At 37.8% G+C, this 27,568-nt stretch overlaps 3 gene segments (V, D, J or C); 1 reads left to right on the plus strand and 2 right to left on the minus strand.

The window, feature by feature from the left end:
* LOC309508938 (Ig kappa chain V-III region MOPC 63-like) overlaps window positions 1-27,568 on the plus strand; it is a 169,836-nt gene that overhangs the window by 110,829 nt on the left and 31,439 nt on the right.
* LOC309508953 (Ig kappa chain V region 3368-like) lies at window positions 1,770-26,971 on the minus strand. The segment is given in 3 exons: window positions 26,510-26,971; window positions 25,409-26,422; window positions 1,770-1,836 (listed from the first exon to the last, which is right to left on the minus strand).
* Window positions 5,652-27,568, minus strand: part of LOC309508960 (immunoglobulin kappa variable 4-1-like) — a 112,539-nt gene continuing 90,622 nt past the window's right edge. The window contains exon 2 of the V gene segment in view: window positions 5,652-6,283.

Below are 27,568 nucleotides of genomic sequence, written 5' to 3' on the forward strand. Positions count from 1 at the left end.
CAAGCAGAACATCTTTATGATGCAGTGATTCAGTTTAGAAAGAAGAATGAGGATAAATCATAAATGCAGGAAAACAAAAAAATATGGTTAAAGATTGAAAAATATCCACTAAGTGAAGATCAAACGCGACTGAATTTCCTCACAAATTACTGAAAATAACAGGAGAAAAATGACTTATGAAAAATCATGATCAAAACTTTCATAGACTGACGAAGCTCAAACTTTTATATTATTATAATATATTAATATAATGATATTATTGCTTATTATAAGATCATATTGCTTTTGTGTGTGTGTGTGTGTGTGTGTGTGTGTGTGTGTGTGTGTGTGTGTGTGTGTGTGTGTGTGTGTGTGTGTGTGATAGTGTTTGAGCAGCTGCAGTTTCAGTTCAGTCACTGTGACTCTGACTGACGGAGGTTTTTGTACGACTCTTTATCACTGTGTGAACACATGATCACTGATCCAGTGTGCACTCATACAGTAATAATGTCCAGCATCTTCAGTCTGGACTCCACTGATGGTCAGAGTGAAATCTCTCTCAGATGATCTACTGCCAATGAATCTAGATGGAGTTCCTGACTGCCGACTGATTGATCCAAAAATCAGGAGTTTAGGAGCTTCTCCAGGTTTCTGTAAATACCAGCTAAGAAAATGGTTTCCATTGTGACAGCAGTTTGGATCTCTGTTAAATTTACAGTTTACAGTGACTGATTGTCCAGTTTGAGAGAGCCGCTCTGAGGGAGTTTGAGTCACTGTCTCCTGCCCAACAGATTCTGACAAGAGAGAAAGATTAGAAATCACACACACTTTTACAACCTTATATCTTCACAACACACACATAAAGATAACGAGTGAATAACGTTTGTAATCTTGACTGACACAAACCTCGACATAACACTGCCAGCGTCCAGATCAATATGGTGATGAAAGTCATTTTTGTAGGTTGAAGGTTCAGTTATAGTGAAAAACAGTTGTTGATCATGTTTGATGTTTGACAGAGTTATAAACACATGCAGAGCACTGAAGCGTGTGTCGCTCATGTAAAACAGACTCTATGCAAACGCTTCAGGAGTCACAGATTTAAGTTTAATGTCCTTTCATAGTCTGGATGCCAGCCGAACTTCGCCCCGCCCACGACATTTGAGGTCGGGAAGTTTGGTCTGGACTTGATCCGTTGTGGAGCAATTATGCTCAAACCAGAGCTGTTCGGACCAATCAAATTATCAGGGCGGGCTTTATATGATGATGGACAGATGATCAACAGTAACGTAATCATCCACATCACCAAAGAGTGCTTGGGTTGAATATGTTTACAACAAAGATGGCTGCCGCTGGAGAATTGAGATGTGTAGATTCCGCCCTCACATCTGTTATAGAAGATATCGACAGCGCATTAATTTTAAAAGAGGAACAGAGAACCGCGATCAAGCCATTTGTCTATCGGAAAAATGTTTTTGCCGTCCTTCCTACGCGATTCGGCAAAAGTTTAGTTTATCAGCTGGCCCCGATGGTCGCTAAGAAGATGGGGCGCAATGAAAACCCTGTGATCATTGTGGTTTCTCCTTTGCTCTGATTGGTTGTAGGTCTATCCAATTGAGTGCAGAGGCATTTTCTTTCCTGGTTCGGTTGAATCATGCGCCTTAATCACAGCAGATCAGACTCATATTCTGACTAGAACCTGAGTATGAAGTGTTTCTGGTATTACAGGAATATCATTAGAGGACGATGAACATCTGCTCTATTCTGAGAGAAACACAATCACTCCTGATGATGAAATATGAGTTTAACCTGCTCCCTTTCACTGTTGAGGAGGTTTGTATAATAAATCAGGAGTTTCTCCAGGTTTCTGTAATTCCTGCTGAAATAGTTTATCCTCATCTAGTTGTTCACTGTAACAGGTTTGTTCATATTCATCAGTTTATCAGGTCATGTTATCATCAGCTGCCAGTTTATACCTTCCCATAATTTTGTGAATAAGTTTTCAATAAAAATTCAGTTAAAAGCACAAATTAAAGTTCTTATCTGGCTCGTTCTTATCAGAGGTGTCTGATTGGTGCAGAGGAGGGAGAGGCGTGTCTAAACTGAACTGTTGATCAGAGCTACAATTAAAACAGCAAGCTAATATAAAACTCTTACTGTCTGCAGTTTATAGTATGAATACAGTCAATAGTAAACAAATTACATGTTAGTATGGGATATGTGACAGACTGACGGTGACCCAGGACTTTTATTCAGAAGGGATTGAGCACGAGTATATGTGCACACAACAAACTGTTTCCACCATTACACAGAAAAGTATACCAAAAACACTTTATACAATAAGGGTTTATTTCATTTAATTCAGTTACCAAGTTAACTTCATGCATTTCTAATAGCTACACACCTTCTGGTGCACCCACTTGCCAAACCAGTACACAAGGAAAGTAGCCATGTTTAAACTAGCATGTGCTTATGGAAGATTACTCCATCTGGATCTGACCTCATGGGGGAGGGGGGAGGGAACCTAGTATGTAAGTTTTCTTCTTATGTTTTGTCTTTATTGTTTTGAGCCCTTTATATGGTACTAGAAATAAATTATGTATGGTTTAGAGTTGAAATGTCATGACAGCTAGTTTGTTTATGTCTTGTCACCTCTTTGTAATTTATAGGTTTCTCCCTAAAATGTTTTTTTTTCCCAAAAAAATAGGAGGAGCTAAGGCCTATAAAAGAGGTAGCCATTTTATGGGAGAAAGCGGGTGTGAAGAGGTTGAATCTTGTTTGTATTTGTGGGCCTGTACATCGGCATAGCCAACTTACATTCGTGTATTGTCAACAATTTTGATTTATTTTCTCTGGTATTATAATTTTTGATAATCTGTTTTTTTTTTTCTATTACTTCACTATTGCCATTGGATATTGGAATTAAAACCACTCTGGACTGTGCTATTTCTGCCTTTGTCACGTCATTTACACCTCTGGCCGCTGGTAAATCCTAACAGGATACTCAAATGAAATAACTATGGAGTATTATGAAAATTAAGATCTATTATTAATAAAATGGGGCAACTAGGGCAAACTGAAATCACTCAGATCTCAAATGTGTCACTGATCTATAAGAGCACAAAATCTCTTTCTGAACTCTATAATTATTAAGAGTGTCAGATTAATTTAGATGGTTTTATTTCAGATGCAAGTGTGACGATGTTATTTCAGATCCTCCTTTGAGCAGCTGCAGTTTCAGTTCAGTCACTGTGACTCTGACTGACGGAGGTTTTTGTACGACTCTTTATCACTGTGTGAACACATCTTTACTGTTGATGTAATGGAAACTCTGACAGTAATAATGTCCAGCATCTTCAGTCTGGACTCCACTGATGGTCAGAGTGAAATCACTGTTAGATCCACTGCCACTGAATCTAGATGGAGTTCCTGACTGGAGGAGGTTTGCTTTATAAATCAGGAGTTTAGGAGCTTCTCCAGGTTTCTGTAAGTACCAGGATAGAGGCTGATAACTCCAACCCTGATAGACTTCAGGACTAGTTTTACAGGATATAGTAAATGTGTCTCTTAGTTGAACAGATTTCACTGCAGGCGTCTGAGTGACTGTCGGTTCACCGACTGATTCTACATCAAGAAGAATAAATAAACATTCAGAATGACATATTTGGATAATATTTCAAGCACTGTTAATCAGTTAAAATAGTGCAGTTTAACTTCATATTTCCTCACCTGTGAAACAGGTGGAGAACATCCAGATGAAGATGAAGATGATGAAGCTCATGGTTGCTGATGGTTTAGATTATCAGTGTTCAAACTCAGAGTTATAAATCCTCCTGAAGCACACACACACACACACACACACACGCACGCACGCACGCACGCACGCACGCACGCACGCACACACACACACACACACACACACACACGATGTGCTGCGATGCAAATCATCTCTATGTAAATCTGTGTAAGGATTCCAGCACATGATGCTCATAAATCATCCCACTGCGCAATGTGACGTCGTAGTGACGTAATTTTCATGTAATTTTTGGACGTCCAAATTTGGTCCATTGAAGGGGTTGTTTTGTAACGCCAGGCGACGTCTTTTTTCGACGTCTTCCGCACGTCATTTTTCGACGTCTTTCGCACGTCATTTTTCGACGTCTTCCGCACGTCATTTTTCGACGTCCATCCACAAAAGTTTGTTTACAATAAATCGCGCTCAGTGCTCTCAAACAAAACATCGGCTTCTCACACACACACACACACACACACACACACACACACACACACACACACACACACACACACACACACACACACACACACACACACACACACACACACACACACACACACACACACACACACACACACACACCTTGCTTTACCTGGGACTCGAACTCGTGATCATCTGCTCCACGTGCCAACGCCCTACTGTTTGAGCTACAGAGAGAGTGATATAATTTATGATTATCGCGTTTAGGCTAAAAATAGGTTCGGCGCTTGGATCACGAGCATCTTGCAGTACATTTAAAATATTTAAAATATAATATTTTAAATATTTTAAAAATATATTACATTTTAAATATAGCGATTTGGAAACGTGGATGGAGCAGTGAATAGGTTCATTACACAGCAAAATGACACGACAAACTCGCGTTTTGGAAAAGAGCTCTTCATTTGTAAATTAAAAAAAATTATAATAATCATGTAAATTTCCTGCACCTGTCATAGACGTCCAAAAAATTACCCAGTTCAGGTCCAATGTTGAACGTAAATATGACGTCCAAGTTGGGTCATGGTTGGACGTCCAAATAGTGGACCTAGTTTGGACGTCGAAAAAAATCACCCAGTTCAAAGGTCCAATGTTGAACGTCAATATGACGTCCAAGTTGGGTCATGGTTGGACGTCCAAATAGTGGACCTAGTTTGGACGTCGAAAAAAATTACCCAGTTCAAAGGTCCAATGTTGAACGTCAATATGACGTCCAAGTTGGGTCATGGTTGGACGTCCAAATAGTGGACCTAGTTTGGACGTCGAAAAAAATTACCCAGTTCAAAGGTCCAATGTTGAACGTCTATATGACGTCCAAGTTGGGTCATGGTTGGACGTCCAAATAGTGGACCTAGTTTGGACGTCGAAAAAAATTACCCAGTTCAAAGGTCCAATGTTGAACGTCTATATGACGTCCAAGTTGGGTCATGGTTGGACGTCCAAATAGTGGACCTAGTTTGGACGTCGAATAGATGTCCAGAATTGGTCATGGACCGACGGACCCAATATAGACATGATCTGCACGTCTATCCGACGTCCAATGTTTAGTGGGATAACAGTGTTTAGGAGATTTATTCCATGTTACGAGTCATAAACATTTGTTCATGTGTCTGAAGCTTCAGGCTTTCTGATGATTCAAATGACAGAGTTTCTACACTAGTATGTCACTGTGAACTTCATTACAGGGCAAAGGTCATTCCAGAGGTCACAGGTCATCAGAATGTATTAAAATTGCTATAATCATTAACCATGCATTGAGATGAGTGATAGAGTCAGTAGTTTTGATTGAACAGTTATGATGAGTAACATCTTTATTATTATCTTGATAAACTTCGAGGGAAAGATAAAGCTACTTAAAAAAGCTCAAAAACATATGGTGGCAGTTTTGTTTGTTTGATTTGATATTAATATACAGACTTTTCTCTGATTCTGAGCATATTAGAGTCAAACTCGTCTGTCACAGGACTGATCATAATAGAGATGATTTCAGTCATAAGTAAGTTTTGAGCACATGTGAAGTTCCTGTGTTTGTCCTGTGTGTGTGTGTGTGTGTGTGTGTGTGTGTGTGTGTGTGTGTGTGTGTGTGTGTGTGTGTGTGTGTGTGTGTGTGTGTGTGTGTGTGTGTGTGTGTGTGTGTGAGCAGCTGCAGTTTCAGTTCAGTCACTGTGACTCTGACTGACGGAGGTTTTTGTACGACTCTTTATCACTGTGTGAACACTGGACCACTGTGATAGCTCTGACAGTAATAATGTCCAGCATCTTCAGTCTGGACTCCACTGATGGTCAGAGTGAAATCACTGTTAGATCCACTGCCACTGAATCTAGATGGAGTTCCTGACTGGAGGCGATTGGCCCAATAAATCAGGAGTTTAGGAGCTTCTCCAGGTTTCTGTAAGTACCAGGCTAAGATATCATCAGAACCATCATTGTACACATCACTGCTGGTTTTACATTTGATATTCACAGTTCCTCCTGGTTGTTCTGCTGTTATTGAGGGACTCTGAGTGACGGTGATCTGTCCTCTACACTCTGAAACACAACAAGAAGAAAATACACTCAAAACTTTGACAATATACTTGAAGAAATGAATTAATATCAAACTTGTGCTCCACAAACCTTGAGCAAACGCTGTGAGAGTCCAGATGAAGATGATGATGAAGGTCATGTTGATGAAGATTGTTGTGTGTGTCAGTGATGAAGTGTTAAACTCACAGCACTATAAACACTCTCACACACTGAAGATCTGATCAATATGCAAACACACTCCACATCATTTACCTGAAGACAGACACTCATTAACAGACACAAAACAGACTCTTTTCTTCCTCAAAGATAATTCAGTTCTAAAGGGTTAAAAATACATTGAAAGAAAATAACATTTGGCTGGTATTTTGGCACCACTTTTTATTTTGGTATTAATAGATTTTTTTCTAATCTATTGTTAAATGAACAGCAATATTTCCAAACTGGCATTTATATTCTTAATAGTATTTCCTCTTAATGATCAGCTCTGTCTGAAACTTCAGGAGTAAAAAGGTTTATAGAAATTAATTTTATTAATAATAAAGTTATAGTGGATGTGACACAAAGTTTGCTTAAGGTTTTATTCAGAGTCTTAAATTGTAGTGAATTCAGTTCTTGTGTTTATTCTGATCTTTGATGCTTTTAACAAAGCGAGTTTCAGTGAAGTTGATCATGAAAATGACACTTCAAATCTATAATATAACTTCTATTTAACTATCATCGCTTTAGTGATTACAGGCTTTGTGAAAACTCTTCTCTAAAAACATTCAGATCAACTTTTTGAAAGTTAAAGCTGATAAAGTGAATCAAACATTACAGAGAAACATATTCTTCTATTTCTAATGCTGTTTCTTTTAGACTCTTATTTGTCGTTTTCAGTCGATTCTTGTTTGTAAAACTAACTCTCGATGACCTGAAATTAGTTTTTGTCTTCATTTTCAACTTGTTAAAACAATAAATTGTATAATTTATATTTTTTGTTCAATAAAACTGGATATTGCGACTGCAGAGAATATCAAAGATGACACATTTACTAACAACAGTCTTTATGTTTCTGCATCGACTGAAAGTGGAACTTGATTGAGTTTTTCTGCCAGTTTGAAACTCAATGATATTTCCTTTTTGAATAATGTAATAATCAAGTCTTAGACTGTGAACCGTATCTGAACATCTGCATCTGCTCTGCTTTCTGCCTTTCATACAAGACTGTGTGTGTGCTTTATCATTCAGGTGTGATTTTATTACAATTCAGGCAATAAATAAAATATAATTGTAACTTTATGTCTTTATGTCCGTTTTGTGTCATTTTTGTGTCATTTTAGTTTCGGGTCTTTCATTAGATCAGGGCTTTAACTCACATTTTATAAGTAAACTTCAGTCAGTGGAGCCTGAACACTCCTGCAGATTCATGATGAAACAAGAACATGCGGAGAAATTATAGATATAGTTTTAGATAAATGTAATAAGATAAAGAGATAAAAAAGTATTTAGTAAGTTAAAAACTCAATGAATGCTTTATGTTTCATTTAATATGTATGAATAACTTGACTGAGTGTGTGTGTGTGTGTGTGTGTGTGTGTGTGTGTGTGTGTGTGTGTGTGTGTGTGTGTGTGTGTGTGTGTGTGTGTGTGTGTGTGTGTGTGTGTTTGAGCAGATGCAGTTTCAGTTCAGTCACTGTGACTCTGACTGACGGAGGTTTTTGTACGACTCTAGTAAAGAACACATCTTTACTGTTGATGTAGTGGCAACTCTGACAGTAATAATGTCCAGCATCTTCAGTCTGGACTCCACTGATGGTCAGAGTGAAATCACTGTTAGATCCACTGCCACTGAATCTAGATGGAGTTCCTGACTGGAGGAGGTTTGTTGCATAAATCAGGAGTTTAGGAGCTTCTCCAGGTTTCTGTAAGTACCAGCTCAGACACCGTTTGCTACTACACCAGTCGACTGGATCACTGCTAGTTTTACAGGTTACAGCGACTTATTGTCCAGTTTCATAGAGCCGCTCTGAGGGAGTTTGAGTCACTGTCTCCTGCCCAACAGATTCTGACAAGAGAGAAAGATTAGAAATCACAAACACTTTTACAACCTTATATCTTCACAACACACATAAAGATAACGAGTGAATAACGTTTGTAATCTTGACTGACACAAACCTCGACATAACACTGCCAGCGTCCAGATCAATATGGTGATGAAAGTCATTTTTGTAGGTTGAAGGTTCAGTTCTAGTGAAAAACAGTTGTTGATCATGTTTGATGTTTGACAGAGTTATAAACACATGCAGAGCACTGAAGCGTGTGTCGCTCATGTAAAACACACTCTATGCAAACAGATTTAAGTTGGTTTAATGTACTTTCATAGCCTGGATGCCAGCCGAACTTCGCCCCGCCCACGACATTTGAGGGCGAGAAGTTTGGTCTAGACTTGATCCGTTGTGGAGCAATTATGCTCGAACCAGAGCTGTTCAGACCAATCAAATTGTCAGGGCGGGCTTTATATGATGATGGACAGATGATCAACAGTAACGTAATCATCCACATCACCAAAGAGTGCTTGGGTTGAATATGTTTACAACAAAGACGCCACCATCACGTCTGTTATAGAAGATATCGACAGCGCATTAATTTTAAAAGAGGAACACGAACCGCGATCAAGGTATTTGTCTATCGAAAATATCAGCTGGCCCTGATGGTCAGCCCTGAAATATCAGCCCTGATGGTCGCTAAGAAGATGGGGCGCAATGAAAACCCTGTGGTCATTGTGGTTTCTCCGTTGCTCTGATTGGTTGTAGGTCTATCCAATTGAGTGCAGAGGCATTTTCTTTCCTGGTTAGGTTGAAACATGCGCCTTAATCACAGCAGATCAGACTCATATTCTGACTAGAACCTGAGTATGACGACGTCAGGCTAGTGCTTTCATGGAGATACAAAACATTTCACATGTTAATATAATCCTTTATTGATAAAGCAACATCAGACGAGCAGGAGCACTGTTTGAGTGATTTACATTTTAGTAATTTATATTGCAGTTTTGTTTTGTTCGGCCAACTGAAATATTTCCAGACGAAGCCACAGTAGAAACAACCGCAGCTCGACTCTGAGAAACACACAGTATCTCTTGAATGAATCAGTGATTTGAGCGAATCGGTTGAGTTAATGATTCATTGACTCACTCATAAAGTCAGTCTCTTGTCGCCATCTACTGGTGTAACGATGAAACTTGCAGAAAGAGTCTCTGTAAAATCCAGCATTAAAGCTGCAGGTTAAACACATCTGTGTGTGATGATGGAGGATCTGCTTCTGTCACGAGACTCGACTGCAGCTCTGAGTATCGCTCCACTTATTCACTGAATTACAGTGTTTTACAATTACTAACAAGCGTTTACCAATACCTAAAGTACTTTTTTTAAACGCTTAACACATCAACACACAACATGATCATACAATTAGCCACATAGTTAAATTTCTGCCTAAAACCACATTTAAATAATTAAATACCAAGTCTACATTTCAAAATGCAAAAAACATATTTGTATGCTTAAAATTTATTTGAATTGTTTCTGGTATTACAGGAATATCATTAGAGGACGATGAACATCTGCTCTATTCTGAGAGAAACACAATCACTCCTGATGATGAAATATGAGTTTAACGTGCTCACTTTCACTGTTGAGGAGATTTGTATAATAAATCAGGAGTTTCTCCAGGTTTCTGTAATTCCTGCTGAAATAGTTTATCCTCATCTAGTTGTTCACTGTAACGGGTTTGTTCATATTCATCAGTTTATCAGGTCATGTTATCATCAGCTGCCAGTTTATACCTTCCCATAATTTTGTGAATAAGTTTTCAATAAAAATTCAGTTAAAAGCACAAATTAAAGTTCTTATCTGGCTCGTTCTTATCAGAGGAGTCTGATTGGTGCAGAGGAGGGAGAGGCGTGTCTAAACTGAACAGCAAGCTAATATAAAACTCTTACTGACTGCAGTATATAGTATGAATACAGTCAATAGTAAACAAATTACATGTTAGTATGGGATGAAGGGATTGAGCACAGGTATTTGCACACAACAAACTGTTTCCACCATTACACAGAAAAGTACACAAAAAAAAAACTTTATACAATAAGGGTTTATTTCATTTAATTCAGTTACCAAGTTAACTTCATGCATTTCTAATAGCTACACACCTTCTGGTGCACCCACTAGCCAAACCAGTACACAAGGAAAGTAGCCATGTTTAAACTAGCATGTGCTTATGGAAGATTACTCCATCTGGATCTGACCTCATGGGGGAGGGGGAGACCTCATATGTAAGTTTTCTTCTTATGTTTTGTCTTTATTGTTTTGAGCCCTTTATATGGTAAAAATTAATTATGTATGGCTTAAAGTTGAAATGTCATGACAGTTAGTTTGTTTATGTCTTGTCACCTCTTTGTAATTTATAGGTTTCTCCCTAAAATGTTTTTTTTTTTTCCCAAAAATAGGAGGAGCTAAGGCCTATAAAAGAGGCAGCCATTTTAGGGGAGAAAGCGGGTGTGGAGAGGTTGAATCTTGTTTGTATGTGTGGGCCTGTACATCGGCATAGCCAACTTACATTCGTGTATTGTCAACAATTTTGAATTATTTTCTTTGGTATTATAATTTTTGATAATCTGTTTTTTCTATTACTTCACTATTGCCATTGGATATTGATATTTTTGCATCTTTGGAATTAAAACCACTCTGGCTATTTATGCCTTTGTCACGTCATTTACACCTCTGGCCGCTGGTACATCCTAACAGGATACTCAACTGAAATAACCATGTAGTATTATGAAAATTAAGATCTATTATTAATAAAATGGGGCAACTAGGGCAAACTGAAATCACTCAGATCTCAAATGTGTCTCTGATCTATAAGAGCACAAAATCTCTTTCTGAACTCTATAATTATTAAGAGTGTCAGATTAATTTAGATGGTTTTATTTCAGATGCAAGTGTGACGATGTTATTTCAGATCCTCCTTTGAGCAGCTGCAGTTTCAGTTCAGTCACTGTGACTCTGACTGACGGAGGTTTTTGTACGACTCTTTATCACTGTGTGAATGTAAGATCACCCTCACAATTATTATAAGAATCTGTTCTGCAATGGAAACTCTGACAGTAATAATGTCCAGCATCTTCAGTCTGGACTCCACTGATGGTCAGAGTGAAATCACTGTTAGATCCACTGCCACTGAATCTAGATGGAGTTCCTGACTGGCGGCGATTGGCCCAATAAATCAGGAGTTTAGGAGCTTCTCCAGGTTTCTGTAAGTACCAGGATATATAATCATCCCCACTACCGTCCCTGTACACATTACTGCTGGTTTTACATTTGATATTCACAGTTCCTCCTGGTTGTTCTGCTGTTATTGAGGGACTCTGAGTGACGGTGATCTGTCCTCTACACTCTGAAACACAACAAGAAGAAAATACACTCAAAACTTTGACAATATACTTGAAGAAATGAATTAATATCAAACTTGTGCTCCACAAACCTTGAGCAAACGCTGTGAGAGTCCAGATGAAGATGATGATGAAGGTCATGTTGATGAAGATTGTTGTGTGTGTCAGTGATGAAGTGTTAAACTCACAGCACTATAAACACTCTCACACACTGAAGATCTGATCAATATGCAAACACACTCCACATCATTTCCCTGAAGACAGAAGAAACACTGTTTTGTCTTTTAGTGTCTTTGCTAATAAACTTCTGTGGATCATTTTCAGAAACAGAAACTCATGATTTACTTCATGTTATTTTGGGTCGATCTTCTCGCTCTAAACACTGTTTTAATGATCAGTTTCATTCAGACTTTGATGCTGAGAGAATTTAATACCTGTGCTGCAGATTTATATCATCCATGATACTGTATAACAGGTCAAAGGTCATCCAATAGAGAATGACCATCTAAATCTGGCTGAAGATTTCATTATAAAGCTTATATTTCATCATAAAGATGTTTTCATCTTTTTTTTTTTTTTAAGATGAAGAGTTTGTGGCTCTTAAATGATCTGATGAAACTGTATGATGTGTGTGTTTTTAAAAGAAGGTTTAAGGTTTTTATTTGGCAAAGATATTCTTAATTTATCACAAAATGGATTATTGAAAAGCTTAACCTAATTTCAAATCTCAGTTATTGTCACATTTAATTCTATTTTATGGATTGATTACACCAATTGATGTATTCAAACTTTTTATTATTGTTATAAATATGCCATATTTGGTGATATTCTGTTTTTTTCTTTTCTAAATAATTTTTTTTTAATTTAATGATTTACATTAGTGTAACGGTCACCAGCTGGAGTGCCCTTGAGAGCCACCAGAGGGCACTCCACATCAGACTATTATCACTCCCTCACAAACTACATTTCCCATAACTCACTTCCCGGACTCATCATCACTGATTGCATTCACCTGTGTCTCATCACCCTGTTAGTCTCAACCGATTTATACCTTGTTCACTCATTCACTCACTGCGAAGTTCTGTATGTTGTTGCACTGTATTTCTGAGCGTTTTCTCTGGTTTCATGTCTCTTGGTTTTTGGATGTCTTTCCTGTTCCCTGGATTACTCTTTTGCCTCTGACCCCTGCCTGTTTTGATTGTTTGTTTGTTTGTTTATTTGTTTGTTTGGACTGCCTTCCTGTGTTTGACCCCTGCTTATGCTGATTACGATTCTGGATTACGCTTCAAATAAAGCTGCAATTGGATCTCAACCTTTGTGTCTCGGAGCAGTTCGTGACAATTAGTAATTTCACATGTAATTTTCACATGTTCATTTTATTTTAATTAAATGTGATATTGACAAAATTATCATTTAGAAACTCCCAGTTAAGATGTGTAAAGATCATAGTCTTTCTAATTATATTATTTATTTAGATTTAGAGACGATGAGACGACTGTTTTTGTGAAAGTCACTTCAGTTCAATAATCCTGATGTTGAGTCTCATATCAGTGTGTGTGTGTGTCTGTGTACTTGTATAAGTATAACTATCTTTGTGAGGACCAGTTTGAGTTTTTGACCATTGGAGTGAGGACAAAGAGAGTAAAGTGAGGACATTTTGGCCGGTCCTCAGTTTCTGAGAGCCTTTAAAGGCCTGTTTGAGGGTCAAGACTTGGTTTTAGGGATAAGGTTATAATGAGGTTAAGGGTCGGTTTAGGGTCAGGGGTCAGGTTAGGCACTTAGTTGTGATGGGTAAGGTTAGGGTAAGCGGCTAGAGATTGCTGTGTCAATGAATGTCCTCATAAAGATAGATGTACAAGAATGTGTGTGTGTGTGTCTTTCTCTGCTGGAGTGTGTGTTCATTTGAGTGTGACGGAGGTTTTTGTACGACTCTTTCACTAGAATGAAACACTGTGGTACACTTTCGGTGGAGGAACTGAATTGACGATCAGAAGCTGTAAGTCTTTCTTAAATTATCTAATACAAACATGTGTGTGTTTTTTAAAAGGAGGGTTAAGGTTAATTAAGAACATTTGGCAACAATATTCTTAATTTATTACAAAAATGCATTATTGAAATGCTTTATTTGCTTTACTTTACTTCAACTCTTATTTATTGTTGCATTTTAGTCTATTTGATTGATTGCACGCATTCATGCATTTAAATTTACTGTAATTTTGTCAGCTATATTATAAATGTCATATTTGGTGATATTCTATGTTTATTACATTTCAATCCATAGTTCATATTCATAATGTTTTACATTAGTAATTTCACACATAATGTGTGCTAACATTTCATTGTATTTTCAGTAATTACAATGTTTTAAGTTATTTCTAAATATATTTAATTTGACACAAAAGTTGGATGATTTAGACAAAATAAATGTCATCAGTGTCATCATCAGGCAAAAAGAAATTTAGTTGATAAACTAAATTTAAACTAAGTTTACTTATATTTCTCTTTACGAGGAAGTCTATTGAATGGTGATTAGTCTCAAAACACAAATAATATATTGTGTTAAGTTATATTTGATTTAGTTAAATCTAGTTAGTTAAAATCTATTAGCAGTTTTCAGTGTATACAGTAAAGCAACAAACCGTTTACCAAATAAGAATCTTTACCATTGCGTTTTTTTCCCAGTCTTTTACTGTTAAAATTATGGTTTATTTTTATTTTTTTTACAATGTACAATATTTAGTAATATTGATTAAATGGAGAATGTTTTGAAACTAAACTCAGGATAGTGTCTATGAATGAAAGCAGTGAGGTGAAACTACAGTAAAGATGAAATGATTGTGCTTTTTACTGTATTACCATCAGACAAAGAGACATTTAGTTAATGAGCATTTTAAAAATCAATCATTTAAACTATTAAGTTTGCGGATGATTATGATTGTTTCTTAATAGAAGGATTTAAAAAAAAATCATAATTGAAAACGGGCTGAAAATTACAATTGATTGTATCAAAATAGAAGAATATTTTAAAAAATACTTATGTAATACTTTATTCTAAATCTTATGAATAAATGTATTAATACATTTTATGTGGACAATGTTTTAAAAAATTTGATTAAGATTAAAATGTTCTGTAACAATTCTGAGAAAATTCAATATTTTTTTATTTTTTTAATAGTTTATTTAAATTTTATAATTCATATTAATATTTTTAAATGTAATTTTTTATTTTACATTAGTAATTTAACATCTTATTACTGCTAACATTTAGTTAATGTCATGTATTGACTGCAGATACTTTGAAATCTATTCAATAATTTCTTCATATATAATTTTGGCTATAATTCTTGGTAAACTATTAAGGGCTTTTTTAAACGCATGAAACAAAAGTTGTATAATGTGGAAAAAATTACTAATTTTTTATAATTTTCATCAGACAGAAAAAAAAAACTCAGTTGAAGAGCATTTTGAAAATTAATCATTTAAATTAACAAATTTGCTGATGTTTATGATTGTGAGTTTCTGAATAGCAGAATATTTTCAAAATACAATTAATATTGAAATGAATTTGTTTTCTAGATCTTATAACGACATCACAATATAACCATCAATTTACTTGGACAATGTTTTTCAAACTCATTCTGTGGATCATTTAAAATGTAACTTGTATTTTTAAAATCAAATGATCATTCATGAATGTGTGTGTGTGTGTGTGTGTGTGTGTGTGTGTGTGTGTGTGTGTGTGTGTGTGTGTGTGTGTGTGTGTGTGTGTGTGTGTGTTCCAGCGGGTCCCTCCGTGTCTCCCTCCGTGTCTCTGCTGTCTCCCTCTTCTCTGCTGATCTCTGGAGACTCCTCCGCTCTGCTCTGCCTGCTCAGCTCTTACTCTCCACAGGGGGCGACGGTGAGCTGGACGCTGGACGGGTCAGAGGTCACCGAGGGGGTTCAGACCAGCGCAGAGAGCGAGCGGGACGGTCTCTACAGTCGCAGCAGCGTCCTGAGCCTCAGCAAAGCACGCTGGGAAGACACAAAGCGCTTCGTCTGCAGAGGAACACATGCCGGAGCTGCTCACGAGGCCTCGTTCCTCAAGAGCTCCGAGTGCTGATGTTTCTCCAGTGAAGACCAGCGTATCTGAGCGTCACGTGATTTACAGCTCAATACTGAAGCAGTCTGTCAATGTGCTGCCATTGCTGTTCATTCAATAAAGCTTCATCTGAACGCAAGCGCACATTTGTGTTGGACTGCATCATTGATCAGTGTGTCGTTCCTTCAAAGTCCTGCACTAAAGTTTCAGCGGCTTTTGATTGATTGGAATTAGGGGTGTAACAATAATTACAGTGGATAGTGACAATATGTATCGTATTATTCACCCAAAATGAAAGTTTAGGAAGTTTACAGGGTTTTCGTGTCACGACTACATTAAACTACTGTATATAATGTTAAATATAATATATAATAATGCAATGGGGGAATATTTGTGGGTCCTGATAATGCCAAATGTCTGATGTTAACAGTAAAAAGTGGCCTACATTATTTTAGATATATCTAGTCAGAGACATCAAGCATATTCGTCTGAAATAATTCAGTATTTTCAGCTTCAGAATCATGAATATTGTTATTCTGGTGTCTCTATTGTCCTGTGCATTGGGTTATCAGCACCAAGTCCAAGCCTATTCATTTACACACACAATGTTAAACCAAATGTACCATTTTGATGGAGTATGGCAATAATATGGTATTGTGAGTTCAGGATGGTGACATAAGGGTCTCGTTACACCCCTAATTGTAATAGTTGAGAACAGCTGCATTCAGCAGTAAATGTGAAATGAAGCTCTTGGGGTTTGAACATGGTCACTGGAGACGAGCTGCTCTATTCTGAGACCATCACAATCACTAAACCTGACAATGCAAATGAGATTTACACCTCAAACTCACAGTTTCACTCTTTTACTGGTTCAACGCTCTGAACTGGAGCAGTTTCACTTCTGCTAAAATGAGTTATGAGTAATAAATTCATTATAAGCTTGAGATGATAGCTAGGCCTACTTGAAAACGGCTCAAAAACATCTTTGTTACATTGACTTTATTATATAGTGTATTGTACAAAACAAACAATATGGTTTGTTTGATTTCATATCATTTTACACATTCAGTTTTCTCTGATTCAGAGCATATTTGAGTCAAACCCGTCCGTCACAGTACAGATCTGTTGTGTTGAGAAGTATACAATACTTGGTGTTCAATTCATAGTAATTGCTCACTATAACAGAAGTAATAATGTGGATCTGCAGCACTTCAGGCTCTAGTGAGAAACTGTGTTGAGTAATGCGAAGAAAAAGAATAAAGGTTTAAACTGAATCCAAAATCACAAACTTCACTACTATATATGGGTGAAAAGCAGTATGTGACAAAAGAAGTATGTCCGAATTTACAGTACAAGTCCCCGGATTGACCGACTACAGTGAAGCGATGCAACCGACACTGGTAGATCACATGATAATGACAACATGGCCAATATAGTACGTCCAGATTACATTCATACACTCATTAATACTGTAGAATGTACTTTTTTAGCGGTCGTTAAGTAATTACTTATTAAAAAAAGTTTGGCAATTTCGGACGCATTCTCAGTGTTAGTTGCACACAAGTCCTGAAAATTTAAGCCAAACGTCTTGATCGCCCCCAGGTGGCTGGTCCCAGTACAGCTCATTAACCCCGTCCTCTCCATGTAATAGGATGTGTATCAAACTAAACAATCAATTTACACTTCAAATATTTTTTTTTTCAAAGATGGTTTCTGTCGTTTCAGGTAGTTTTTGTTACGCTGATGTAAATTCAGTTGTTCGTGTTTTTAAGTAGCTATTTAATGCTATAAAAGCATGCGTGTGACGACATGATTGACAGCTGAGATTGATGGCTTCTCTGAGTAAAGTAGTCACTGAGGCACCAACTGACTTTGTTCGGGAGGAGATCGGAGCTTTAACTTTAATTTCTACATTTCCATGATTTATTTCACACTGACATGAGTTGTTCTGCAGTAAACTGGACATTGATACCGCGGCTCCACTTCATTCTCACTTCTGCGCAGACTCAGTCCCATCATTAGGGCCTGTCACAGTCTCAGAGCCATCCACAGCACCAGACCCGTCAGCTCCGCCCACTAGATCATTATCACACCAATTATAATCACCTGCACATGCTCATTAGGACTCATACAAACAGTTACTTCACACTAGCACCTTCGTCTGGTCTCATCTATACCTATGGAAAGACTTACTCGAATACTCACCTTGGAAACGTACCTGTCCTCAGTCCTTCTTCATCTCTGTCATTACTTCTGCACACACACCAGTCAGCACTACAACCAACAGAGAACTGTGAATGTTAAAGCTAAGTGCAAACCTGCTACTCTGAATCCCATGCTCACCTGTTTACCTCCTGTTTAAGACACTGTTGTTTTACGTTAGATCTGAGTCTTCTCCTTCTGTTACTGTGACAGCGCCATATTGGGACATTGGCGGCTTCACTTTTCTACAGTGGAAGAGAGTGAAATTGCGTCGTCCATCTTTTTTTACAGTCTATGATTGTACCCCGCATGGAGTGTGTTCTGTTTAAAGGGAGAAAACACCACAGATTGTCGATGAGGATGAGCGCTTCAGTGCCGAGCAAACCCCTGTTTCTCACTGTCAGTGCGGAGCCACTGAATCCATTTGAGACGTGGCAGAAAGTCTTTCATAATGACGGAGATGCATGGCCGGAGATACGCAGACGAGGGGTCTCGCTGCTTTGCTTGGGGACGGAAGGCCAGCGCCTGTTTTATACTCTGCCAGATCAAGGTACTACTTTTGATGAAGCATGAGTGTGAACTACTGAAGCTGAATGCGAGAACTGTCCAGAACTGTCACAGTTACGCCAGACAACTCAGTCAGGTTGGCCTAAACTGCAAAGGTCTATCCTCAGTGACTTACATCCATACTTTCCTGTTAGACATGAACTGGTTGTTGAATCTCCACTGATTTTCAGAGGGAATCGTTTGATTGTTCATATTGCACTGCAGGAACGCCTCATCCTTCTGGCACATGAGGGACATCAGGGGCTGGTGTGAACAAGTGCGCCGCACAAGTGCTGAAAAGTTAGGCCAAAGCGTCTCTATCACCCCCAGGTGGCTGGTCCCAGTATCGCTCATAAACCCTGCCCTCTCCATGTAGTCTATAATGGGACGCGAGGGAAACTAAACAATCAAATTACACTTCAAATAAATTTTTTTCCAAAGATGTTTTCTGTCATTTTAGGCAGTTTTTATCACGCTGATGTAAGTTTAAGTGTTCGTTTTTTAAAATAAGTTTGGTCTTAATTATTTGATGCTATAAAAACGGGAATGTGATGCCATGATTGACAGCTTCTCTAAATGAAGTAGTCACTTTTGGGGGATTTTCGGGGGGAAATTGGAGCTTCAACTTTAATTTCTACATGTCCATAACTGTTTATTTCACACCGATATAAGTTGTTCTGCAGTGAACTGGACTAACCGATTCTGCGGGAGTGTGGACGGGACTCTCACTCTCACGACTGCGCAGAATCAGGTCTCAAATCAGCACAAGATGTCAGCGCCATATTGGGACTTCGCATTTCTACAATAGAAGAGAGTGAAGGTGCGTCGTCCATCTTTATTTACAGTCTATGGGTGCGAACCGAACAGTGTCTGAGGGAGTTGTATTGCTGGCCACGAATGGACGATCTTGTTCACACAGTCCTCTCTGCATGTTTGACCGGCCAGGCCAGTGATAAATCAGCCAAAACATTCACAGTGGGGTTCACTAAATGGCCCATTTCAACCTTTCGAGAAGGGAGAAACTGACTGTTAGATTGCAATAATACTGATTGACTATTTCAGCAAATGGCCAGAAGTTGCGGTTTTGCTTTATCAGTAACTGTTCTGAAATTTCTCGAGAAGGAAACCATTTGTAGCGGGACGCCGCATTGAGGTGAGAGCAAGCAACCTCTATACGATATAGCTGACTACGCCACCCTGTTATACAGGGAAATATGAATATTAATTAATTTAACCACCTACAAAGGACACACAGGAACGTGGTTATCGAAATGAGGGCCTGAGACGTGGATACCATAAGTTTTATTTCAATCATCAAGCAGTAATCTTCAAACATTAAAAGACTGAAGGAGCAGGTTACACATACAAACATTAAAGAAACCAAACATGAAAAGGAGGCCGAGGCTTACCAATGGCAGGGAAACTAGTTTAATGAGCACAAGACTCCTATACCACCCTGTGCACAGGTCTCACCACAACACACACCGATACGGTCATGAACACACAGCACTCCGTGACAGAACCCCACCACCGCACACGAGGGCCTATGAGCGGCCGGCCCTGAAGCCTCGGCTCCTATAACGAGAAACAAAATGGTCTCCAAATAAACAAAACAAATAACAACAACTGAAACTTAAATAAAAGATACAGAAGAAAAACATTTAATTAATAAACCTGAGAATCATGCATCAAACCACTCTGAGGTTAAGAATTGGGCACCAAAACTTGATGGATATTCACTCCACTTTCATACTTCACCAGCAACCCAGCGATCACAAACAATATATGCTGGAAAGCAAGTGTCACAAACACATGAACCGAGCGCTCACACGCTGACGAGCGAGTTTCTCACAGGAGAAATCAGGGTAGACGAAACAAACAAAAGAGATACAGCAATGGCACTGAAGAACAATAAAGTAAATGTACAAAAAGCAAAACACAAACACATGAACCGAGCGCACAGGCGCTAACCAGCGAGTTGTCCAGGAGAAACCAGGATCGATAAAGCAGCATCAAATAGTGTTACTCACTGAACGCACGGTATCCGAGAACAGATTATTCTTGTTAGAATTTAAACATTAAAATTTCTCCCAACATAACTATGAATGAACGTTGCACAGTAGCGGTAATTACACGTACCTTCATTTCATAGCGGGTCGCAAATCCAAGTGACGCACACAGAAGACTATCGCCATGCCAACAAAAGCACGGGAATGCAGGAGGGGCAAATGAATAGCCATCGCCAACAACCCCCAGCAACGAACCATCTGCCATAATGCTATAAACCTGACTGTCACAAATCTATGTGCTAACTAGTTAGCCAAACACATACCTCAAGCGGAAGGGATTAAACAAACCGGAATCGGCAGTGACCACACACACACACAAATGGTGCATTCGAATAGAGAGCCTAAGTCCCTCCCCTTCCGGTTGACCACCATGGGACCTTATTTCGGAAAAATATTGTATGGTAGTCAATGGCGAGAGACAACAAATATTTTGATCTCGTTTGAATTGTGCCCTGAATTACACATATGATGTTTGTCAATTTAAAAGATACATTTTAAAGTCAAGAAAGTCGCAGTTTGATGTAAAACTGCTGAGGTATAAGACTGTGGAAATATGTAATTACAAAGACTACAAACCCAAAAGGTGCACATGTGACATCATACCTTTTCTCTCAATGAATGAGGCTAACTTTACTGAAGCTAACGTCTGTCATTTTTTCTATAGTCTTAAGCGTAACGTTACCCCGTCATGCCTGAGTGTTTTTTGTACCAGACTGCACACATATGAGCAACGGACGGTGACGTACATAGTGCGAGACGAGAGATGTAGTTCATTGAGCGATTTTCACATAAAACTAAATGTTACTCTTCTGTTTTATGACAAACTGTGACTTTCTTGACTTTCATAATTATCTTTTAAATTGACAAACATCATATCTGTAATTCAGGGCACAGTTCAGACGGAATAAAAAGATAAGTTGTGTCTCGCCATTGACTACCATACATATTTTTTCCGAAATAAGGTCCCATGAGCCGGAAGCAGAGGGGCGGGACTTAAGCTCTCTATCCCTTTTTATAGGCTCCCTCACGGAATATAATTGGACACTACATTACCCACAAGCATTAAATTAATTAAAAACGAAACTCTGTACGTTCCACCACACTTTGCTGATTTTGTGAAAACACAGGGAATAAAGAACATAAAGACAGTGTTTATTACCCTCAGGCTAACAGGGCCACTGAACGGTTCAACAGGCTGCTTAAAGAATGTCACAATAATGTTATAGGATGTTACTGACAATACACTGATCGTTAGAGATTATCTAAGTTTCTTAAAATTGCAGTTGGAAATAAGATGCGAATAAGGAATGATTCAGTTTAGAAAGAAGAATGAGGATAAATCATAAATGCAGAAAAACTAAAATATGGTGAAAGATTGAAAAATATCCACTAAGTGAAGATCAAACGCGACTGAATTTCCTCACAAATGACTGAAAATAACAGGAGAAAAATGACTTATGAAAAATCATGATCAAAGCTGTCATATACTGACCAAGCTCAAACTTTTATATTATTATAATATATTAATGTATAATAATATTATTGCTTATTATAAGATCATATTGCTTTTCTTAGTGTGTGTGTGTGTGTGTGTGTGTGTGAAAGTGTTTGAGCAGCTGCAGTTTCAGTTCAGTCACTGTGACTCTGACTGACGGAGGTTTTTGTACGACTCTTTATCACTGTGTGAATGTAAGATCACCCACACAATCACCATCAGAATTTGTTCTGCAATGGAAACTCTGACAGTAATAATGTGCAGCATCTTCAGTCTGGACTCCACTGATGGTCAGAGTGAAATCACTGTTAGATCCACTGCCACTGAATCTAGATGGAGTTCCTGACTCGAGGGTGTTTGTATAATAAATCAGGAGTTTAGGAGCTTCTCCAGGTTTCTGTAAGTACCAGCTCAGAGCAGGTTTTCCACCATAACAGCAGTCTGGATCACTGCTGGTTTTACAGTTTACAGTGACTGATTGTCCAGTTTGAGAGAGCCGCTCTGAGGGAGTTTGAGTCACTGTCTCCTGCCCAACAGATTCTGACAAGAGAGAAAGATTAGAAATCACACACACTTTTGCAACCTTATATCTTCACAACACACATAAAGTTAACGAGTGAATAACGTTTGTAATCTTGACTGACACAAACCTCGACATAACACTGCCAGCGTCCAGATCAATATGGTGATGAAAGTCATTTTTGTAGGTTGAAGGTTCAGTTGTAGTGAAAAACAGTTGTTGATCATGTTTGATGTTTGACAGAGTTATAAACACATGCAGAGCACTGAAGCGTGTGTCGCTCATGTAAAACACACTCTATGCAAACGCTTCAGGAGTCACAGATTTAAGTTTAATGTGCTTTCATTGAGACTTCACAAACATTTCACGAGTTCACGTTAATATGATCCTTTATTGATATAAAGCAATATTTTCTGAGTGTGAGTCTAATATTGCTTTGATACAACAGTTTAATGAACAAGGATCTATTATTGAGTACTTTACATTTTAGCCATTTATATTGCCAGTATTATTTACTAATTGAAAGTTACGGCTAACTGAAATATTTCCAAATGAAACCACAGTAAAACAAACCAGTGCGACTCTGAGAAACACAATCGTGGCCTAATAGTTAGAGAGAGTCAGAGAGGTTTAATGCAGAGGACAAACTCTGAGTATGGGTTTCCACACTTGGCCTTCATATGTCACTTTCACAATAGTTCCTGAATGAATCAGTGTTTTTAATCGGATGATAAAGTTAATGGCTGCATCTGACATCACATCTTCCCTTCTACACTGTAAAAAAAATGTAACCCTCCCAAATCAAAAATTTCAAGTGACCGATAACATCTAAATTTTTCAATTGGCCCAAGTGAAATTCTGTAAATTTCAATTGGCCCAAGTGAAAATCTGTAAATTTAATTTTATAATTTACAGAATTTCACTTGGGCCAATTGAAAAATTTAGATGTTATCGGTCACTTGAAATTTTTGATTTGGGAGGGTTAGAATTTTTTTACAGTGTATATAGTAGCCAAAAAACAGTATGTGACAAAAGAAGGATGTCCGAATTGACAATACTCATAAAAGCAAAAAGTACTCGGATGTCCGACTACTTTTGGAGAGATCCTGAAGTGTGATACGATGGACACTTTACTATCCCATGAGGCTACAGGAGAGGATCTGTGAATGACAGTGAAGAGATGCAACTGATGCTGGTAGATCACATGATAATGACAACATGGCGAATGTAGTACGTCTGGATTACACACACACACACTCATTTATACTATATAGAACTGACTTTTTTAGTGGACGTGAAGTAGTTAATTATTTAAAATACTGTAAGTACCTACACAAGAGAGTATGTGATTTCAGCACAGCCATTGATTGATTCACTGTGTCCCGATTCAGAGTGTAGAAAAGGCCCCAAAGTTATGTTAGTGTTGCTATTATTTAGTTGACCATATTGTGCTTTATGTTTCACATTTACTCCCGTTTATTCAGTGCTTGTAACAGGATAGCCAAAGCGCTTGCTGGTTTGTGTATTATATCTGACGTCACACAGTATGCAGTATGATAGAGATAGTCGGTCGGTTGGATTGTAATTGTGAGCGGCACCTTTGACCTTTCCTCAGAGTGTGCGTAAATGAGAAGAGTAGCCTAAGTATATTTGCTGCATTACTCGTAATATTGTATTTCTTTGTCAAACCAGCTGTTATTTCTGCTATCTGATGTGGATGAGAGTTAGGAGTATAAGGGTCGAAACACGACCGTTGTGCTAAATATATCCACGCTCGTACATGCTACTTTCGAGCTTCGGCTCACCTGACTCAGTACGTCGGGTCAAAATATGTCACATCGTGTTTAGACATGTTTATACTTTACTACTTGTTGTTAGGATTGTTCAGTACTTTGTGGTTGAGTAAAATAAGAAGTAAGTGGTTTTAAATATTATTATCTGGCTTCTCTATCAAGGCTTTGCTAGCTGGAACAGAACATAGCATCCGGTCCGGGGTTTTCACAATAAAAGCATCCAGCCGTTTAGTTAGTTGGAGGCTTTAAAGCGTATTATAGATGACAGGAAGTGCTGTCTGCTTAACGCATCTGAGAATCCCATATAATAAGTGTTTGAATCCTTTCTCTCTGCTTACATTATTAGAGTTTAAGAGATATATAGTCATATTCTGTCTGTTTATTTTATGTTTGGTAATGTATATTTGTGCTTAAGGAGGTATGAGTGTATGCATGTTTCCTTTATTCATTTGTATTTTGTTTCTCTCTTTATAGAAACCACACTCAGAATTACACTCACCCTCAAACTCACTCACACAAGAAAGAGGAAGAAATAAACAGAATAAGAACTATATCTCTCAGCTCTTCAGTTCATACTCTGGAATATTTGGCCTTAAGTGTTCTGGCCGACACACCTGAGAAGGTGATAAATCCAGAATCAGCACCCAGACTGAGCGTCTACCCATTATCTTCAGTACACAGAGACTTCATCCTTCGAAGGCGAAGTCTGTCTCAATTCAAAGGCTCCTTCAAATGCGTCTTCATATATTTTTTTACTCAAAGTACTTTTTCTAAACTCTTAACACAGCAACACACCTACGTCACACAATAAGCCAACTTAATTTTCTGCCCAAAACCACATTTTGTTCATTAAATACCAAGTCTACATTTCAAAAGGCCAAAAAAAAAAAAAAAAAAAAAAAAAAAAACATTTTCTACATGTTTTTATGCTTAATAATTATTTTTAAGTGTTTCTGGTATTACAGGAAAAACTCTTAAAAACAATGAACATCTGCTCTAACATCTGCTTCTCCAGGTTTCTGTAAGTTCCTGCTGAAATAGTTTATCCTGTTCCAGTTGTTCATCATTTTAACGGGTTTGTTCATATTCATCAGTTTACACTGAGGTTTATCAGGTCATGTTATCGTCAGCTGCCAGTTTAAACCTTCTCATAGTTTTGTGAATAAGTTTTAAATAAAAATTCAGTTAAAAGCGCAAATAAAAGTTTGTATAGCTCTTTTTTTATCAGAGGCGTCTGATTGGTGCAGAGGAGGGAGAGGCGTGTCTAAACTGAACTGTTGATCAGAGCGACAATTAAAACAGCAAGCTAATATAAAACTCTTACTGTCTGCAGAATACAGTGCATAGTAAACAAATTACATGTTAGGATGGTCAGATGAAATAATCATGGAGTATTATGAAAATTAAAGTCTATTATTAATAAAAGGGAGCAACTAGGGCAAACTAAAATCACTCAGATCTCAAATGTGTCACTGATCTATAAGAGCACAAAATCTCTTTCTGACCTCTATAATTATTCAGAGTGTGAGATTAATTTAGATGGTTTTATTTCAGATGCAAGTGTGACGATGTTATTTCAGATCCTCCTTTGAGCAGCTGCAGTTTCAGTTCAGTCACTGTGACTCTGACTGACGGAGGTTTTTGTACGACTCTTTATCACTGTGTGAATGTAAGATCACCCTCACATTTATTAGCAGAATTTGTTCTGCAATAGTAACTCTGACAGTAATAATGTCCAGCATCTTCAGTCTGGACTCCACTGATGGTCAGAGTGAAATCACTGTTAGATCCACTGCCACTGAATCTAGATGGAGTTCCTGTGTAGAGTTTTTTTACATAATAAATCAGGAGTTTAGGAGTTTCTCCAGGTTTCTGTAAGTACCAGGCTAAACCTTCATTCCCATCATCCCATTTCCTCACATCTCTGCTGGTTTTACATTTGATATTGACAGTTCCTCCTGGTTGTTCTGCTGTTATTGAGGGACTCTGAGTGACGGTGATCTGTCCTCTACACTCTGAAACACAACAAGAAGAAAATACACTCAAAACTTTGACAATATACTTGAAGAAATGAATTAATATCAAACTTGTGCTCCACAAACCTTGAGCAAACGCTGTGAGAGTCCAGATGAAGATGATGATGAAGGTCATGTTGATGAAGATTGTTGTGTGTGTCAGTGATGAAGTGTTAAACTCACAGCACTATAAACACTCACACACTGAAGATCTGATCAATATGCAAACACACTCCACATCATTTCCCTGAAGACAGTCACTCATTAACAGACACAAAACACAATCACTGAAGTGAAACAAATCAGTCTTTTTCATAATATTTGACCTTCTACAAAATGTTAAAAATTATATCATTCAATTCAATTCCCAATACATCTATAAGACCAACTTTAGTATATTAATCTAAATATCTGCTGTGAGACTTTGAGAATATTTTTACTGTAGTTGGAGTGAAACGTCGCTGTTAATCCCCAAATTTTACACCAAATCCATGTGTGTTCCTGCAGTTTATGAACAGACATGAAGATCATCACACACACGAGTCTCTGTCAGTCACTGAATAACTGAGTTTGATTGAGAGTCACACATGATATAAACATGTTCACTTTAATAAATTCAGTTAGTAATTCAGTGATGATGAGCTTCATAAAGCAGGGGAAGTCAGTGAGTTTCTGTTGTAATGATTTGACAGTGGAAACACAGCATTCAGAGAGTGAGGATCCAAACGCAGTTTATTTACAAGTATAATCCAGTCATAGTCCATATATCAGACAGAGTCAAAGCACATGTTATCAGTCCCAACAAAATCTATTCTATATCTATTCAAACTGATTTATTAGTTTATTTCACTGGTTCACTTTCAGCAGCGGCTCCAAACTGATGATGTTATACTTTATAAAACTATATACAGTCAAACCAAAATGTATTCAGACACCATCAACATTTCTCACATTATCAGTTTATCCACTATAGTTTAGAAAATGGTAATAAAATATGACAAATATTAAACTGTGTCAGAAGAAATTCATCTTGATAATGTCAGATAACTTTGAGCAAAACATGGTCAGGTCAAAGTGTCTGAATCATTTTTGGTTTATTCAATTTAATTAAATTTATTTTAGAATGTTTCTGAGACGCTTCTCGAG

Source organism: Leuciscus leuciscus (assembly GCF_965113295.1).
Source record: "Leuciscus leuciscus genome assembly, chromosome: 11".
NCBI lineage: Eukaryota > Metazoa > Chordata > Actinopteri > Cypriniformes > Leuciscidae > Leuciscus > Leuciscus leuciscus.